Source organism: Periplaneta americana, chromosome 4 (genome assembly GCF_040183065.1).
Source record: "Periplaneta americana isolate PAMFEO1 chromosome 4, P.americana_PAMFEO1_priV1, whole genome shotgun sequence".
Lineage (NCBI taxonomy): Eukaryota > Metazoa > Arthropoda > Insecta > Blattodea > Blattidae > Periplaneta > Periplaneta americana.
In genome coordinates, this window is record NC_091120.1 from 148699611 (window position 1) to 148717013 (window position 17403).

Consider the following 17403-nt stretch of genomic DNA (forward strand, 5'->3'; position numbering starts at 1 on the left):
TACCAAAAAAAAAATAGAACTGAAGCCTGTATCTAAATGAACGGCCACCATTTTAAAAAATGTGTTTAAATATCCCTATTTAGCCTATTTATTTTTAAATTTAACTTCATTCTCTATATTGTACGCTAATGTGCTGTAGACAGTATAATATACACAGCATAATGAATACTTTCACATGGACAGCTCAGTTCGTAAGTAAAAACACTTACTGTTAGTACTGTACTGTATTTTGATTAAACAAAAACCTAATGAAAATTATCAAACTCATGAGCGCAATATTTCCTAGTTTACGTAAATGGATGAACTACTTTTCTTCCCTCCTATACCTAGCAAAGTGATTTGTTTGTATATTACGCCAGTATCATCGAACTCCAGTCGTGGAACAGGGTAGCAAACGGCGTTGATCCAGAGGTATAGGCAAGTTAATATTAAAAATGTTAGTAACAATAAAATGATGTCCCTGTATATTATCTGTTTTGAGGAATGCTATCCACTCTCCAAACATCATAATGGTAAGGAACATTATCAAACTGAAAATCTATGGACGACATATCTTGACAATTTTTAGACAGAGTTCGTAACGAGTCTACGCTATTAGTATCATACTCTTTTTGTACTTTATTCTGTAAATTTAAGTGTAATGCAGTGCGGAAAAACCTCTACAGCAGCGTTTCTCAAAGTGTGTTCCTCGGAACCCCAGGGTTCCGTAAGCAACTGTTAGGGGTTCCGCGCAATTCCTGATGTGAAATTATTTACTTTTTAATCTCTAAAATATGTTGTAAAAACATGAAAAAGAATAAGAACAGAACTATACCTGTTTATTCAGCCATTCTATTGGCAATTATCAGGACAACAATGGGTACCGTTTACGGCAATCCGATCACTAATGCACATTGTTGAAGTAATAATAATAATAATAATAATAATAATAATAATAGGTGCGCTTGAAATAACTTAAGTGTCTGCAGCTGACACATTTTCCAACAATAATGTAAATTGTATACGAAATTAATTGAAAGTTCTGTGAAGGATATTTCGCAAAGTTGTTTTGACGTTCCTTCAAGAAAGCACATGAAACTTCTTTTGGAGAAGAAAGAACATTATTTTGAAGTTCAAGGTAAGTTATGTTTAATTGTGTCTCAACGTTTATTTAATAATATTCGAGAATGCTCAAATATTTTAAAGAAAAATTGTGCGAGTTTTGTCATCCCTTCTGCAAAATTGTGTAAATAGAGAGCAAGACCGAACATTGCGAGCTACATCTTCGTATTTTTAATACGAAGTGATACCGATCATAACTCTACGTTTTTTAATACAGAGTGACACCGAATCATGAATCGGAGGCTTAAAACAGGATCATTAAAACAATCAACATCCAACTGTGCCACTAAACTTCAACTATCCCTAAACAAGTATGTAGGTCTGATGAAACCAGGCGTACAAAATAGCTTCTCGTCACCTGAAAATGTGATGGAGCCAATATCAAAAACATAACATGAACCTGTAATTAAAAAAACGTAAATATAATGAGAGTTACTTAGCCTTGGATTTCATAGATGCTAAAAATTGCCCTCAGTGTATAACATGTGGCAGAATTCTACCTAATAAATCGATGGCACCTTCAAAATTACGTCGCCATTTTGAAACAAACCATGCTCAGTTTTATAACAAGAATATATTTCTTTGATAGAAAACGTCGTGAGTTACTAAATTCACAAAATTTCTTAGCTCATTCATCTTAATATAGTACAAATGAAAAAAACAACAGATTCATCTTTCATTGTAAGCTACAGAGTGGCTCAGGCAGGCCGGTCCCACACAGTAGCCGAAAAATTAATAAAACCCTGCGCGATTCATGGTTAAGTGCATGCTCAATGAGAAGGAGGCTAAACAATATTTTCCGTGCCGCTTTCAAATGAAACAGTGGCTCGTTGCATTCAAGATATGGCAGCTTACATCAAGGAAGAATTAAACTGTTGGCTCAGATCATGTCAATTTGCAGTACAGATAGACGAGTCAAGTGATGTAGCAGATCTGGCAGTTGTACTAGTGTTCGTCCGTTGACATTATGAAGATGCTATTGAAGAAGATATGCTAATACGTAAACCGCTGCCAGCTAATGCAACAGGATCTGAAATTTTCAGACTTGTTAGTGAGTACTTTTGAAGAAAATCATATATCCTGGGACAATTGTGTTCATGTCTGCACCGATGGTGCAAAGGCAATGGTTGGGAAAACAGCTGGTGCAGTATCGCGCAAAAAGTCAATTGCAAAAAATTGCAAAATCAGTCCTTGTGTTTTACACCGTCAAGCTTTGGCCTTATCAAAAATCCCACTGTCCCCCAAAAATGTTCTTAATGAAGCAGTAAAAATCGTTAATTTGATCGAGTCCAGAAAATTAAATTCAAGACTCTTCAAAATCATTTTTGACGACATGGGAAGCCTTCAAAAATCTCTGCTTCTCTATAGAGAAGTGAGATGACTTTCTCGCGGAAAAACTTTAAGTAGACTCTTCGAACTTAAGGCTGAGGTGATGGCTTTCTTCGTTGATCACCATTTCGAGTTGGATGATAGTTTGAGTGACAAACAATGGCTCTTGATATTTGAATTTTTAGCTCAATTTTTGTGCTAATATATTCAATGCAGCAAATAAGATCAGGGCTTTCAAGAGAAAATTGCAGTTCTGGATGAGAAGTCTAGCCGGCCGTGAATTTGAGAGCTTCCCTTCTTTGAAAGAATTCCTTGAGGAGAACGAAGAAACTCACCGAGAACTTGATGAAATCAATGAAGAATTTGTAAAGCATTTAGAGGATATGCGCCACTTTGTAGAGCAGTATTTTCCAGAAGAGGAAAGTGAAACAATTCTCAAAACTTTTGGGTCAAAAATCCATTTGATATCAAAGAAAAAAGAACCTTCTTCCCTCGCTTCTGAAGGATATGAAGCATTCATTCATCCCTGTAACCTCAGTTTAAGAATCTCGCTGTGGTGGATTTTTGGCACAGCCTGAGAAAAAGAGTACCCAGTGTTATCAAAGAAATCTATTACAATTCTACTTCCTTTTGTAAATACTTACCTATGTGAAACTGAGTTTTCTGTGTATACGTCTATCAAAACTAAATACCGGAGCAGACTAGATGCAGAACCAGACATGAGACTTTAGCTTTCTAACATTAAACCCGATATTAAAGAAATATGCAGGTGTAAACAAAAAAAACTCGTCCCTCTGATCTATTTCAAATACGGTAGGTGTTTTTTTTTCTGAAAAAATTAAGTACCTCAATTTTAGTGTAAATTACAAAACAGTGTTAACGATGCAAGTGGACTTAATTTCATGTATACTTGTTATATATTTACTAATCTTTGTAACAATAGCAGATATATTTCAGAAACATTAAATAAATTTTAAATACGAGAATGTATAACGTGTGAGTTCAAAACATATTTTTAATTTTAGTGGTAAAAATAAACCAGGATTACTAATCTTTGTAATAAAAGCAAATATAGTTCAACAATATTATTTATAATTTTTAAATACGTATAGTATGTGACATCAATAAAAATGTGTAATGTTAGTGGTAAAAGTACATTTGGTAACTATATATATATATATATATATCACTAACATTCCGCAGGGTTCCACAATTCTATTTTAGGTTGAAAAGGGTTCCGTGGATAGATAAGTTTGAGAAACGCTGCTCTACAGGATATCTAAACATTTATTTATTTATTTACTTATTTATCTATTTATTTATTTATGTATTTATTTACTTATTTATTTATTTAACCTGGTAGAGATAAGACCATCAGGCTTTCTCTTCTCCTCTATCAGGAGATTACAACTACAATATTAAGAATACAATTACAATTATAATTAAGTTACAATTAAATTAAATTTACAAATACAATAAAATCAAAGTACTAAAAGATTAACTGATTAATAAAGGCTAGACAGTTTATTGTAAAAATTAAGAAGAGAGGAGCATTTCTTTTAATGATTAAGTAAAAATTATACCTACTCTATGCAGTAAGAAAATGCTTAATAACCTTGCTTTTGAACGCTACTAAATTCCGACAGTCTCCGAAGTCACTGGCTAGGGTATTCCACAAGCGCGAGAACGAGATTGTGTATGATGATGAATACGATGATGTCTTATGTGTTGGTATGGCTAGTATGCGGCTATTTTGCGTGCGAGTGAAGAGATTATGATATGATGACAGGTAAGTGAAACGGGAGACAAGTTAGGTAGGTGTAGAGGTGTGAAGGACTTGGAAAAGGAGAACAAGAGAATGAAAGTTTCTACGTTCGTTAAGCCGTAGCCAGTTTAGAGTTTGGAAGGATGGGGTAATGTGGTCAACGCGACGGACATCGCAGACGAAGCGAACACAAGAATTATCAACACGTAATTTTTGTGATTGGTTGACATTGAGGTCAGTCAGTAGAAAATCACAATAATCGAAGTGGGGCATTACTAGTGTTTCCACTAGTATTTTCTACTATTTACTACTTTACTACTTTTACTACTATTTAGTATTTTCTACTAGTATTTATTACTATTTAATGTCAATTAAACAACAATATTTTAATACATCATTATGTACACTAATTAATAATTTCAGGCGTTTCACATTGCTTCTCTTTGTAACTAAATGCTTTCCATACCTACTGTATATCAGACAAAGAATATTATCTCTTCTTTCACTCATAAGAAGTCAAGAGTTCAGTCAGCCTCAAAATTGCTGAACGACTTCTTCCTCAATATGTAATGTACAACTCTTGAGTTCATCAATCATCAGTGACTTGTACCTACATGCCGTACGTGCTCTGATCAGCGCATACGGGCCATGAGGCACGCTTGCGCTCTCTTTGACATCACTGCGTTAAACGAAGTGTAACAGTGACATACAAGTGGAAGGTTTCTAGACTTCTTGTCCGAGCTTGACATCCCTGTTTTAAAGTATGCCAGTTGATAATATTATAGCGATAATGGATAAATAATGGAATTAAAATGACAGAATTGGAAATACTAGAAAAACTTTAATCATTATCAACAATTTCACAGAATATCCGCGAATGTAACTTCGACTTCTGTGGAGATAAATCCTTTACTGGCGTACAATTAAATAGAGATAAATAATTACAGCCAGGGTGACATTACTTTGCGTGTGCTGACGTGTGTGACTGACGTTCAGTCGTGAAAAATCAAGGTAGGCGAGATTTCAGTTATAATTTGTTTTCTAACTACTCGCATTGAATATAGAAAGTATTTAACAAGGACAAAAAGTTTTCCTAAGAAAACCATTATATAAGACTTGGGTACACAGCTTTTCAAGGTAGTCTCTGACGCAAATGATAATTAATAGATTTCATTACTTATTTCTTATGTCATTTTTATTTTAACTGAAATTGTTTCTTCATAAATTAATCTATCTATCTATCTATCTATCTATCTATCTATCTATCTATCTATCTATCTATCTATCTATCTATCTATCTATCTATCTATCTACCTACCTACCTACCTACCTACCTACCTACCTACCTACCTACCTACCTACCTACCTACCTACCTATCTAACTATCTATCTATCTATCTATCTATCTATCTATCTATCTATCTATCTATCTATCTATCTATCTATCTATCTATCTATCTATCTATCTATCTATCTATCTATCTATCTATCTATCTATCTATCTATCTATCTATCTATCTATCTATCTATCTATCTATCTATCTATCTATCTATCTATCTACCTACCTACCTACCTACCTATCTATCTATCTATCTACCTATCTACCTACCTATCTATTTATTTATTTATTTATTTATTTATTTATTTATTTATTACATAGGACACAGCACATAATTAGAGGCGGTAGAATTTCGCTATCACGATTAATGTGAAATGTGCCCAAATCATGTTAAAATAAGTTATTTCATGTTCAAAAGCACCTTAAGTATACTTATTTAATAGTGTAGTTTTTAATTCCTCGATAAAATGCAATATTGAATACAAAATGCGACTTGTATGAGTTTCTGCAAAATAAAAGCTAAATACATTTTATAAGGTTTAGGATTGAATGGGGCCGTCTGATGCTTATCTACTAGTATAGTATTAATATCTTACAATTTATTCATCAAGAACGTTTTCGGCATTCGGCATATTTATGCCATCTTCAGATATTAAACTTTGTCTTTGTACATGCTTAATATATTATGCCACAATGGTGAAATATGAGTAAAAGCGACGTAATCGTTGTGTGCTATTTAAATGAACTTATGGAGTACAGTGTTCATGCAGCTATTGATTATGCATTGTCACTTCGTAATGAATTAAAACACACACACTGAATGAATGGAACAACTAAAACGAAATGTAAAAATTTAACACACTAGCAGATGATGCTTTGTAAAATTCAAGGTGAATGTCATTAGTGTCGATCACTTAGTTACATTTTCAATAAACCACTTTAAAACGATTAAATACACACTGAAAGAATGGAAGAACTAAAAAAGAAATATAAAACATAAGTTTTAACATACTAGTAGATAATGCTTGGTAAAATTCAAAGGTGAATGTCATTAATGTCAATCACTTAGTTACATTTTCAATAAAACACATAATTAGTCTCTGCGTTTGTAGTGATTTGTGTTGTCTGGTTTTCAGCCTCTAACAGTTGAAGTGCAGTGATGCTATTTGGTATCAGCTTACTATGGTTGTGTATTAACAAATTTCACGTTGTCAGTTCAGATAGCCAGAGTGCAGAAGCTTATTGTTGTAGTGATGTGTTCATATCGGTGTCTCGGCTCAGAACTTCCCCTAAGGCGAACGTGTTCTGTGCGATGAGTAACGTCAGGGTTTATGGCACTTTCTTCTTCCAGAACGACACTATCACAGAACAAAGCTATCTGGAAATGTTACGAACCTGGCTCTTCCCTTTGCTGCAAACGCACTCACATGACTTCGTTTTCCAGTAAGATGGAGCATTACCCCATTGGAGTTTGCCAGTGCGAGAATTTTTTAATGGAACGGTGCCTCAACGGTGGATTGGTCGTAGGAGTGCTCAGGATCGTGCTCTCTCCGCATGGCCTTCAAGATCCCCAGACCTCACTCCTTGCGACTTCTTCCTGTGGGAATACGTCAAGGACAATGTTATTGTTCCGCCACTACTCACTAACCTGGATGATCTTAAAGAGCGGGAACATGTGTGATCAACTCAGTGGATCGTGATATGCTGCAACAACGCGTTTGGGAGGAATTCGCCTATCGCCTTGATGTGCTCTGTGCTGTGGGTGGTGGTCATATTGAACACTTGTAGGAGACGGAACAAAACTGCTACATCAGTCAAATACGTATGTCTTGGTTGCAATTTTGTACTACTGTCTATTCGGGAAATATAACTTAATGAAATTGATTCATTCTTTTTTAAAGACACACTAGCTGATATATAAAAATATATAATAATTAATTAAATATGTTCATTATAAGCACCAGAGGCTTCAAAGTGTAATTCCTCATAGTAATTAGATGAACTATAGTACATTATGCAACGAGCCTATAATGGTAGTAATTAAGACGTGAGTATATTTGTTTATGAAACGAGCGCAAGCGAGTTTCATAATTTTCATACGAGCGTCTTAATTACCATTATAGGCAAGTTTCATACGACTTTTTATGCTCGACCGCATTTCTAACTTTAAGTTATTCATAAGTATTCATGTTATGGTTATGTAAGTGAGAAGCGGAATTGACCTTCTAAATTGTGAGATGTACGCAGACGCGAAAGTATTGATTTTTTCCGAGGAACGAATGTCATTGACCTTGATATAATCTAGAGAATAACATGAACATTAGTCTTGATATAACCTGGAAATTGATTTAGAATTGAAAAACGAGATGACAAATTGAATTTATTTGAATATTATTTGCAATTAACGCTAATTATTATAGTAACAGAACATAACATTCTGCGACATTATTGGATTTCCAGCCTCCGTGACTTTTCGCTAGATGTCTTTCGATTGCATATCCGAGAATAATCGAAACTTGCGCTTTTATAATGCTACAATGGTGATTTCACATTGGCTGAACAACTGAACTATAATGAATAGGTGTACTTTAATGAGGTGCATTAAAGGGCTACTACCAGGTGTATAATTACTACATTTCAGCATGGTCGAGCATAAATAACTTTATATGATAATTCATTTTTGAAAAATATAATTTTTTAGTTTAGTTCTTGAGAATGAGTTTGCAACTGTGAAGCCCTCTAAAACAATAAACTCAATTTCATCCTGAAGAAGCCAGTGCTCATAAAGACAAATAAAATTACACTAAAATTTAAGAGATACAAGTAAGCATTCAAAAGCTCCATCTTATTACGCAAACATTGGATATTCATTGAAATATTTTCAAATAATAATTAAATGTGAGTTCAGTCAGGGGCATACGCAGGAATGGTTACCGGGTTTGAACCCCCCCCCCCTTGAACTTAAAATAGTGGCATATTTAGATTTGAGTATTTTTATACATAATTGTTTTCCCTTCTCTAATCTTTCACTCTAAGAGTACTCCAACCTGTACTTCAATATAATCCCTGTGCTCGGTGTTGCGGAACATTCGAATTATAACAATGCTATGTTTTTATATAGACCTACCGCCTATTACCGACCTTGCAATAAAATGAAGCTCACATAATATGAAGTTCTGCGGTGCGGATGTTAAATATTGTGCATTGTCAATATTAAACTCATTTTAAGAGCGGTATTCACCCGTCCGCTAGTTTGAATTCTATTGTGAAACGTTCATTTAACGTTTTGTGCATATAACAGTTCATATTTTTAATATAAAATCACATTATCGTTCCGAGTTCTTTGATTTGTCTAAGCCTGCGTTTCTCAAACTATGGTCGTACAGACTTTTATTATGCCTCATTTCGATTATTGTGACGCTTTATTCAGTGATCTCAAGGTGGATTTATCCCAGAAACTGCAACGTGTTCATAATGCGTGTGTTCGTTTCATTTGTAATGTCCGCTACTACGATCACATTTCGCCTTCTTTCGATAAATTATTGTGGCTCAGGTTATACCGAATTTTGCACACCTCTACTCCCTCTTACTTATCTGTCCGATTCCACAGTCTTTCTCGGTATCATAACTTAAATACACGGACACAATATGATAACACGCTTGAAATAACACTGCACTCATCATCTCTTTATTCTTCATCTTTCACTCTTGCTACTTCTCGTCACTGGAATTCTCTCCCGCCTGAAGTCAAGGGCTGCCGAACTTTAATTTCCTTTAAATGTAAATTAGAAAAAATTTTATGATGAGTTGCCAGACCTAACGCGTTGCAAATATTTAATGGAAAGTGTTCCACTATATTTATTTTTATATTTATTTATTTTTTATTATCTAAATAGTGTTTATTTATCACTTAACGCCAATATGAATCCCACTGTGTTGTTGTTTTTTTATTATTAATCTATTTTTGTGTACATTTTATTCAATTGTCGGTTTCTGGTTTAATTATGTAAATCCTACTTAATTGTAATCTAATACCAATATGTATACTAATGTGTATATTTTTATTTTTACTGTGTACATTTTTTTAATGAATTACCGGCTTCTGTTTTTATGTGATTCGTATTTGATTCTAACAACATTAATATGTATTCCACTATGTTTATTTTTATTTTATGAGGTAAATTTTTATGTAACTGCCTTTTTTGATCTCATTATGTACCTAAATTGTATCAGTATGTAATTAGGGTCTACTTAATTCCGATCCAGTTTTATGTTCAACTGTGTAAGCAAGTTTTAATCCTGGTTGAGTGTAAGAGAAGGCCTTACGGCCTTAACTCTGCCTGGTTAAATAAAGCCATTATTATTATTATTATTATTATTATTATTAGTATTGTTCGCGGACCACCTGTGGTCCTCGAGGTCTGCCCTTGTGGTCCTTCGAAAAGGACAGAAGAAAAAAAAATTAAAATTCAAACGAATTGCATATCACACTATAGTTGAAAATCTCTGAGTTTGAAAATGACCCATGTCAATTGCCTTTCACTTTTTCTCCCAGTAACTACTGACATTTTATTAAATTTATTACCCTACTCGTCTACCGACTTTCCACTCTACTCTCAGCAACAAAAGAGGGATTTAAAGCACTATGAACGTGGTGATTCTCGCCATGTTTTCCCTTCACATCAGTTGATGACATGTGGCTAAGTACATTGGCATAACTTTCAGATGTATTCTCAAAACTAATCGAACTAAATCTCTGTCTACAAGATAATTCTTTAACTGTTCTCTGCGCATGAGAAAATATAGGGGTTCGAGAGAAAACTTGGTTTGTGGGACAGTTGCGTAAAACGGAGAAATTGTCCACCGTTTCCAGCTCTAGAATCGTTTTTGGTTGAAAATTATTTCGTTATTGGAAAAGAATTATGCAGTGACATACTATGTTCGCATTTTGAAACTCTGAGGTCACAATTTGAAACTTATTTTCCAAGTGAATATGATGAATTTTCATGAGTTCGTAATCCCTTTCATTGCAATATTGAAACTAACAAACTTTCATTGAGTGAAAGAGAACAGTTAATTGAACTCTCGAATGACACTGGACTTAAAATGAAATTCCAAGCGGAAGGTATAGGTTAATTTGTGGACCTCGTCACAAGTGAAAAGAGAATATAGTGAACTGGACAATGGTGCTTTATAGATTATAATTCAGTTTGTGTCTACGTATCTGTGTGAGGAAAGGATTTTCATCACTTGCTCTAATAAAGACAAAGTACCGAGATCGACTCAATGCATATGACGATTTCCGACTTAAGCTTGCCAGCATACATCCAAATATAGAACAACTGTGCAAGAATCAGCAGGCTCATCCATCTCATTAATGTGAGTACCAACATGTATTTATTTTGTTTAGTTAATAAGTTAAAGATTATCCAAACTCTAATAGCCTTCAATTATTAAAAAAACAAAAATGAATTTTCTTCTAATAGCATTAACTTAATTAGTTAATAATATCAAATTATTTGAATGAAATTAAATTAATTTTAATTAATTAATTCTGTTTTAAAATACAAGTATACTGGTATTAAAATATGCTACAAAAATGATAAATTGTCTTTCTAAGGGAACAAGTATAAGGTCGTCCGCGGAACTGTTCTGACTTAAAAAAGTGGTCCCCACTTCTAAATAGTTTGAGAATCGCTGGTCTAAGCGACTCGTTGTGATTCTCGTGAGGTTAGTGAGAATTGAACATTGGCAAAATAATATTTTTTTGCAGTCGCAGCGTGACAATGGTGTCGCGAATGTTCTTCCCAGAACTAGTTTCACATTCCCCTGTGAAAAATCACGTAATAATAATAATAATAATAATAATAATAATAATAATAATAATACACAAAATTTTAAATACGGATAATGTAAATTGTAAACCATTTTAATAATAATCCCCTTCACAAAATTCTGCGTACGCCACTGAGTTCAGAACGACGTCTCAGTGTCTGAGATCCGATATGAAAATGCAAGTGGGTTTAATTAAAATTTAAATGCAACTGCGCGCAACTGTGTGCACGTGGAAGGGCGTGGCACAGTGCTGCATATAACAATTTTTTTATGTTTTGTTGTGTTACAAGTTATTTTTTTCTGTGATTTGTTGTGTTTATAATAATGGGTTCAAAACAACATAATAAATTATATTACGTTATATTAGAAAGAGGAAGCGTGGTTTTTATGGCAATCAACATAATATGAAAGGCCAGCCGTTTAATTGTACACAATCAAATTTTCATCAAATTCAACTTTTCGCAAGTATTTGAAGTGATGGATGCAGTGTGTCACTTCAGTTCTGCAAATAAAATAACTAAAAGTCCTGAAGAAGTTAGGGATAAATCCAGGTAAATACATACAGGCTACGGTTATGTAGGGTTCGCTGCAGAACATCCTCGATCAGAATCAGAGGAGACGGTATTTATATTTAAAACATTTAGTGCTAGGCAAGAAATTCATATTTTTAATACAAGACATAAATCAGATCTCCATCTACCCTCTGTTAGTCTAAGCCAGCCGTGGCGAAAATGTGACTCGCGAGCACATTGTGGCTCGCAATGATAGCTATGCATTTCTCTTGCTTCCTACCTCCCCCAACCCCCACCGTCTCACTCACTGGAGTCAAACTCCGTTCCATTTGTATTTCTCTCTGACCTGCGGGTGGCGTATCGTCGCAATGTCTCTCTCGAAACCATTAAATGGATATGAATTCAAATGATTAGCCTAAAAATGTCCCGTTTAGGGCAAAACCCTCCTCCTAGAGAGAGAGAGAGAGAGAGAGAGAGAGAGAGAGAGCTCTATTTGTCTCACGCGGTGAGCTACTCCGCGTAAGAGATGTTTGCATGCTTGGAATTGTTCCTTGGTTCACATTGTACACTGTTTTGATATTGTTCACTTATCCTTTTTCTGTCGCACTGGTTTTAGTCGCTGTTCACTTGTCTTTTTAGGTTTTTCCAGTCTTCCCTATTTCTTGCTCTGCTTGACCAATGTCTTCCTGCACGTTCACTGAAGAGGTCGGCCCATCTTCTTCTTGGTCTTCCGCGTGATCTCTTGCCAATGCGGGGATCCCATAGTGTGACTTTCTGCGTCCATCTTCCGTCTCTAAAGGCTCATTCACAATGAAAATTAAACGTAACGTAAGCATTAACTTAACGTTACAGTAAAATCAAGAAGTCATACCATCATTCACGATGGGAACATAACAGCAAACATACTTGGTAACCATGGAAACATAACAACGACGCCATTTCCTCATATTCTGTCGTATACTTCAGCGCTCCACGATTGTGTTCTGTTTGCAAATCACGTAGGCCTGAGCATAAGCATGAAAGTTTGGAGTTTGCAAACTTTCATATTAACGTCTTACGGTAATGTTTATGTAAATGCTTATGTGAATCATTGTGAATGATTCCATTTGATTGCCTGGGTGCAAACTTCTGTGTTTATGTTACGGTTATGTTTAATTTTCATTGTGAATGGCCCTTAAGTCTTGCAACATGGTCTCCCCACTTCCATTTGGTGTTGGTGGCTTGCAGTGCTGGATCTTCAATTGCTGAAATATTTTGTAGCACTTCGTTTGGAACTCTATCCCTCAGTGATAAGCCTAGTATCCTTCTCAGCATTTTCCTTTGACATATTTGGAGGTTGTTACGAAGTTTGGCAGTAGGAGACCATGTCTGACACCCATATAACAGTGCAGGAGTTACGCAGGTCTCCAATATTTCTATTCTGAGTTTTTCCTGAAGGTTTTCTCCAGGACGATGAACTTGAGAGTCCAGAATGTCTTCCACGCAAGAGAAATCCATCCTTTTATTTCCTTCTCTGCCTTCTGGTGAAAGGAAACCATGTACCTCTACAAAAATGAAAGTTTCAAGTAGGCTGGGAGCATGCATTTTTTGCTGTCAATATGATGAGAATATTAGCCTAAATGTATGATTCGTTCACAAGTATTTCGAGGAAAACGGTTGTATAACATAAAACGGCATTATACTACATTTCACTACATGAAACATTAAAGGTTAAGTAATTATTAGGCCTATTATTATTATTATTATTATTATTATTATTATTATTATTAGGCCTATTATTATTATTATTATTATTATTATTATTATTATTATTATTATTATCATCACTGTACGTCGATCCTCCTTTAGCAGATGGACGAATAATGCGATTAGCTCTTCAATTTAAACTCACAAATTTACAGTGTGACGCTAAGGAAAGCTAGATGTAAGGACGTGACAAATGTTGAAATTTTCAAATCGTAACCCAAAAAATAAATATCCGAAGCTTCATTCTTTCGCTTGCTCTGTTGAAGCTAAGTTCGCTACAACTTACAACTTACATTTGTGAAAAATCATTTTCAACAATGAAAATAGTAAAAAGCAAATTTGGATCACGACTGACAGACAAATACCTTCGTGACCAACTACGACTGGCAGTAAGTGACATAATTCCTGATTTTGAAACTCTGTCGCAGAGACATTCTGAAGACAGTTAATTTTAGGTTGTGATAATGTGTCCTGCGTTTTTTATTCCTTTTTTTTTTCTTCGTTAGACGTACTAAATATTAGTTTGTAACCTTGTAGTGTACAAAATTATATTTAAGTGTTTGACGTAAGGAAAATGAATATCCGTTAATAAGTCAGACAGTTGCTTCACTTCCCCTTCGGGTGAGTGCCTCCCTCCATAGGTGCTATGCACGTTGCAGGTTACACAGTGGCTCGGCGCACGATCACATTTTCGCCACGACTGGGCTAAGCTATCATAAAAAAAGGATTTCACTATTCATGTATTACAGTCCTCAATGCACTGCCCAATTATCTTAAAGCTCTGAAGGACCATGATAAAACAGTTTAGAATAGAATTAACCAAATGTCTACATACTTGTACCTTCTACACAACTGATGAATTGTTTATGCTTGTGAATTGAATTAATATACTTGACATGAAATATATAATTTTGTATAGCTTAGCTAAAGTATGCTTGTAATTTGAATTAATCTGTTTACTATAAATTGTATATTTTCGTATAGCTAAACTGATAAATTGGTTATGTTTATAAATTCAATTAATCTATGTGATAGGAATTGTACAATTTTGTGTACCTTAACTAAAGTACGGTTGTAAATTGAATTAATCTGTCTACTATCTATTGCACAGATGGGCATCGTGCCTCACTTGAGAATTTGTGCCTCACTGACCTTCACAGAGCTTATCGCTCTGAGTGACATCATCTTCACAGTTCCCGTTCCTCCATCACGTAGCTCCTAGGCGTGGGCAGGTTCTATATCAGTTTCATAAGCAATATCAGTGGTGGCATAATGGCATTATCAAAGCAGTGTGTACGCGTTAGAAAAGGATTATTTCATGAGAAATGTGAGGAAGAGTCTTTTTGCTGTTTAGAAGGGGAGAACATACGATGTATGTTATGCTCGAAAATCCTATTAGGCATTAATAAATTTAATATAGGCCTACAACGACATTAGTCCTTATGTCATAAAGAACATGCTGAATTAGAAGGTAAGGCAAAAGTTAAATGTTATTTTTCGTACTATTCCGAAGAAAATTTATGATCTTAACATTTGCATAGTATACTAAATACGACATTATACCTTAAACACGCTGCATTAAAAGGTACAAGGAATTAAATGTTGTTTGTACGTATTACGTATTTCCTAAGAAATTTATTAAAAAAAACATCAAATGTGCGTAGAAAACGAAATATGATTTTCTGAAATTAATTTAGGTCGAGAACGTGCAAATCTATTAAGTAATCTTGAGAAACGCCAGAATATTCAAGAAAATAAACGTAGACAACGTGATGGAATATTATTGGCTAGTTATGCAATTTCTCACCTGTGATTTAAATCAATTCAATGATGGAGAAATAGTAAAGAGGTTTATGATTAAAGCTGCCGAATTAGTTTACCAAATTGAATAAAAGTTTTCGAATCTCTCACGTTAACCAAGCGCTTTTCCTAATAATTCGGCGCTGAACGCCTTAGGGATTGCAATAAGGTGACGCAGGTCACAGCAGATTATATTTCCCATCCTACTCTGCAGTGTCCTCTCCTAGTAAACAAACTATTTCAAATCGAGTGTCTCACGTAACCGAAAATTGTGCCCATGTATGATCTATTGTATAGGTCTCGCAAGCAGGGAATACCGACGGAAGGAATGCGAATTAAACAATGCGATAAGGTAGAGCGGGCGACGGGAAAGATCACGAGATAGCTTGAATGATATTCAAGAGTGCAGTCGGAAGAGAAATGACATCGATAGAATCAGTCTTGCGTTGTGATAGTTACATTACGTCTTTAGTTTGTTCCATTGCATGTGAATACGGGTCTTGTATCGCACAGTATTATTATTTTATTCGTAAACATATTTTGCGCGTTTAATTAGCTTCGAATTTTTCTCTTGGTACGTTCTTTATTTCCACAGCGATGTCCTCATTTGTTCATCTTCTTGGAAGAGACAGTAATTCCATCGGCCCGCATCTCTCGCTCACTCGGCGTGCCTACATACACACGGCAAAACAGACAGCAACGCCAACATTGCTTTTCGGTAATCGTTCCTTGCGCGAGCTATATATATTTTTATAGCTTGGCTGATGAATTGTATATGCTGTAAGTTGAACAGTAATCTGTGTAGCTCAGCTGATTACTTGTTTATGCTTGTAATGTATGTATGTATTTATTCACACTGCAATGGGTTATACCCGGTGGCAGTGGTAACTAATTATACTCAGTAATGACAGTAATAAAGTTATTAATTAAAAACACAATTAATAATAATACTAATAATTAATAATAATAATAATAATAATAATAACAACAACAACAAGAACAGGGAATATCCTAAATTAAATGAAACGTTCACTTAAAATAACATTTGAAATAAATCTAATTTGTATCTTAAAACTAAGATCGAACTAAAACCCACGAGTATAATATGTTCATATCTGCACAAGTACCTTTCAACATTACACTCATTTCGCCGTCAACTCACTCACTGCACTGGAACTACGACACATTTCACTGATTCTATCCTAATTTCACTAACACTTCAAAAACATTCCACTGTTCAAATACTTTGCACTGCCACTATAAACTACGTATAAAGCTTCACTGACAGGAACACGTTTCACTTACACAGCACACTTCATTGACACGACATACTTCTTCACTGATACAACACACTTCACTGACACATCATAATTCTTCACTGATATAACACTTCAATAACAACATATCATTTACATCCTTTAACTACTGTGTATAATTACCGTCTATTAGTAAGGTCCTTAAGCCTATTTTTAAATACATTTTTGGTTGTTGGTAAAGCCTTTAGTAAATCTGCAGGTAAAGCATTCCAGTCCCTGACAGTACGATTGACAAAAGAACACTTTCCAGTGTCCGTCCTCTGCCTTCTTTCCCTCAATTTATATGAGTGGTCGTTCCTTGAAGAGTAATTTGGCGGCTACAACCTATTTTTTATTTCTCTCCAGGCAGGCTCACCTCTGTATATTTTGAACAGTGCGCATAATCGAATTCGCACTAATCTCCTCCGAATGAATTAATCTTCATGATATGTATTATCAGTTTCTGTATATATGAACTGAATGAATTGTTTCTGCTTTTAAACTGAATTAGCTTACTGCTTGATTCAGAGATTTTGGCCCATGAAAAAAGTAAGCAGGTAGACTAAGAGCGAGTTACTCATCATTAGACTTCGTTGAATTGCCACACGCAGCATGCTATCAGGTTGCCGATGTACGGTAGTATAGAGGAGGTGAGCGACCGCCCGGTCTCGTAGTGTAAG